We start from the raw sequence: 4,087 nt of genomic DNA, 5'->3' as shown, positions 1-4,087 counted from the left end.
GCAAAAACTGAAAGAATGGCCAATCAACAACCAGCCCTACTTGAGACCCACCCTACAGGCAAGCACTAATCCCTGACACTATTAATGATATTCTGCTGTGCTTGCAGACAGGAGTCAGGCATAACTGTCTGCTGAGAGGCTCTACTCAGCAGCAGACTAAAACAGATGCAGAGACACACAGCTAGACACCATACAGAACCTGGGGACTCTGATGGAAGACTTGGGGAAAGGGATAGGAACTACACAGGATACCCTTTGGGGCTTTCAGAGACTGAGCCACCAACCAAGGAGTATATACAGACTAGACCCACAATGCTGCACAAATGTGGGTCCCCAGCAACTGGAAATAGGGATGTTCCTAAAGCTGTTGACTGGGGAATCTGCTCCCCTAACTGGACTGCCTTGTCTGGCCTCAGTGAGAGAGGATGTGCCTAACCCTTCAGAGACTTGGTGTGCCAGAGAGGGAGGATACTAGGGGTGGAGTTGGAGTGGGGGCAGTCCTATCCTCTCAGAGGAGAAGGGGAGAGGGCATAGAATAAGGAACTGTATGATGGCGGACCAGGTGAGGGGACAGAGATTAGGCTATAAAATGAGTAACTCAACACATTGATGGAAAAAGTAAGTCGCATTAAACTTTATTTCAATAGATGCTTGAAATATTTTTTGTGATTAAAAGCTTGTCAGTTGTCACATATTTACACTTGAGAATATTTATTTATTTATTTATTTATTTATTTATTTATTTATTTAAGGCAGAGACTCCTTTTATTGTTTGTCAAGGTGACTGGGGTTGAAAGGAATGTGCCTTCAGTGAATGTGGTCCATGTCACTATAAAATTGTCTTCACGAAGCAGGTACACAGTTCATCCATCTAGATCATGCCCATGTTGCAGGGGTGTGCTGTGCAGGTTGAAAATGAGGTCTACAATGGAGTTGGGCAAACATGTGAAAGAGGCCATGTATAGGTCAGAGAAGCACACGTGGTGCCTGGAGAAGTAGGTAGCATTGTAGAAAGCTGGAAAAATGCTCCCAAATTTGCACTGAATAGGGCCTTTGTGGTGTATCTTCTTTCTTGCTGATCCCACATCCAGCTTGTCAGCACCATCAGTGACTCTGCATCTGTAAGTCTGCCTGTACTCTAGCAGCCCAGTGAGAGCCTATTGCTAGATCAATAAGTGTATATACGGTTGTGTTGATTATGAGGATCTCCCGCTCCAGCTCAAGGGGTGTTGCCTCCTGTGTGCAGAAGATCTACTAGGTCTGGACAGAGGTAGTCACAGAAGTAGAGCACTCAAGGTCCTCCCCATTCTGTCAGAGGAAGGAAGTTAAACAGGTTTCTCCGGTGATAAATCTTGACCTTTTCTAGGCCAGTGATATGGTCCAAGTGGAGGGAGTCCTTCTCATCAAGCTTTTGAAAGGCTTGTGCTGGGTGAAAAACTTGGGTTTGTCTGACCAGACAATGACCACATTGAACAGGTGGCAGCAATTGGGACCCACCATCTGCCCCAGGCCTCTGTCCACAAGACTGAAAGGACTGTTAGTGAGGAGGAACAGCTTTTTCCGTGGATCGTCAGGTGGCTCAGGACTGCAAATGTTTCATCCCCTCTCAGGATGTACTTCTCCATGTCTTGCTCAATTTACTGATACATGAAGTTCTTTGCGTGCACACCCTGGACGGCATGTGCCACATTTTTGTAGAGGCATACTTGGTCAAACTTCAGGCTGTGGCCCAGAAAGTGGTCCACCACACAAGACACCAGTGCCATCTCTGGGAGTGAGATGTCCATGAACTACTTGATGGAAGGGCCCTTGCCCTAGAAGCTGCTCACATGGTATAGTAGGATGTGCTATGTACCAACATATAGGTCAATCATTTTATCATTAGTCATAGGGTGGATGCCCCTGTAGGCTGTTCCTACTTGTATGTAATGAAAAGTGTCAATTTTCATCAGAAGGCTCTTCTAAATGTCTTTGTGGAAGCTATGGATGGCAAAGCCGGGGTCATAGTCATACTTCCAAATCTCTTCAGGGTACTTATATAGTTCTCTATTAAGATGTCCCAGGCAGCATTGAAGATCTCAGGGTACATCACATCTGTATACTGGGCCTGTGTGTAGCCATCGTCAAAGCCACAGATTCCAACTTCACTCAGGCTGATCTCATTTTTGATGTAGTTGGCTGCTGGATTAAGAGGCTTCTGACTTCAGGGGGCAGTCTGTGGTGGTGCTGGAGCAGGGGTTCCAGGACCCAGAGGGCTTCAGCTAGGGCAGGATGGTGAGGACAAGGCAGTCATAGGTCTGCCTTGGTCTCTGCACAGCAGCCATCACTGAATGTTGTGTTTGCTGCCCTTCGCCTTTCTGATTGCCCGCCTGCCTAACTGCCTGCCTGCCTGCTGCCCTCCAACCTCAGGAAACAATTTTTTAGAGTATATCAATGAATTACCTGAAGAGTTTTCTAAGGAGACTATCTCATTGAAAGATTTAAGTGTGTTTATTGTTTTAATGGTTTATTTTCAATTGTACTGACTAGAAACTATCATTAGTAATCTAGATGCTCTCCATCTGTGTTAAGAAAAATCAGTGTTAAAGATTGGTTAATACATAAATTGCAGAGTTTCAGATCATTTTATCACGATTACAAGAAAACTGTGAAAGTAAAAGTAAATTTTAATAATGTTTATTAATTCATAGTACTGGAATTTTATTTATTTTTAACATCCAATATAATTATTTAATTTTTTAGCCATATATAGTTTATTTGCTGAAAAACTATAGTTCATTAAAGCTATATATGCCATGACTATGGAAAATTCCTGATTCTAGAAGAAATAATTTTTAATATTTATTTTTCATTTTATAAATAACTTCAATTAGCCAACCTATATTAAATATAAAAAAATGTTGGAACGGCATACGTCCCAATTTCAAGAACTATCATTCATTGATATGCTCTAATACACTAATCAAGACACTGTGGAAAACTAGTACATACATTGGACTTTGGAGAAAAGAAACCAGCTCAGAAACAGATCCACAGAAGCATTGCCAACTGTATTGATAACAGTGCACAAAGGAGATGCATACCTGTCATCAGAACATATGATCCTGAAAATTCTGAATATTGATATGCAAAAAGCCCAGGGATTCTCTTCTTATCATAGTAAAGTATTACCTCTGAATTCTTTATGAATATAGGAAGAAAATGAGAAGCATTTCAGAGGTAAATGAGAAGTATATTCACACGTAAATATACAGGTGATAATCTAATGAGCAGTATTTCATAGTGAGTATTCAGATACAAAATAAAATACAATCAGTGAAGAAACTAACAAGTTCAATTTAATTAAAATTATAAATTCTATCTCCATTATATATATTGTTTGCAACATAAAAGCAATCTTATAGTATAGTATACTTTATTAGATATTAATAAAGATTAAAATTAGATACTAATAAAAATGTGTATCTGAAATATACAAAAGTTTCTTCATGATGAATAGTAGAAAATATATCCTCCAGTTTAAAATATGCAAGACAGTTTTAGAGACAGTTGTTCAAAGAACATTGCAAATAAATATTTTCAAAAAGCTTCAGCATATGTTCCTTAAGAAATGAATATTTAGGAGGCCAAAGAGAAGGCTCAATGGATATGAAGGAATATTGCTCTCTCAGAGAACCTGGATTTGATTCCCAGCACCCACCTGGAGTGGCCTGTAGCTCGCTGTAATTCTATATCTATAAGGATTCACTGCCGCTGGTGTCATCTGAGCAAACACATACACATACCCCCCACCCCCACACACATGCACACACAAACATAATGTAAACAGTAAATAAGCGAACAACAAACACTCTGTATTAGTGAAGATTACAGGAACAGTAAAAATTTTTGAAAAAGTGTGTGACTTTAGAACTTGCTGTTTAAAAAATCTTGAGGTAAATACTTAAGATTTTATTAGGATTGTTAACCCAAGGCAATGGACTATCCTACATTTGTTTTCTGTGAAACAGGACACATGAACACATGGTGGTGTAGATTTCCATTAGTGTAAATTCAAATAAAATTACTTTAAAGAGTAGGAGGAGCA

The 4,087-nt window shown here is 40.0% G+C and overlaps 1 pseudogene; it reads right to left on the bottom strand.

The window, feature by feature from the left end:
* Positions 1-807: 807 nt before the first annotated feature.
* Positions 808-2,323, bottom strand: Rpl29-ps13 (ribosomal protein L29, pseudogene 13; annotated as a pseudogene).
* Positions 2,324-4,087: the final 1,764 nt, after the last annotated feature.

This window comes from Rattus norvegicus, chromosome 13, assembly GCF_021556685.1.
Source record: "Rattus norvegicus strain SHRSP/BbbUtx chromosome 13, alternate assembly SHRSP_T2T, whole genome shotgun sequence".
NCBI lineage: Eukaryota > Metazoa > Chordata > Mammalia > Rodentia > Muridae > Rattus > Rattus norvegicus.
This window is presented reverse-complemented; position numbering and strand designations above follow the sequence as displayed.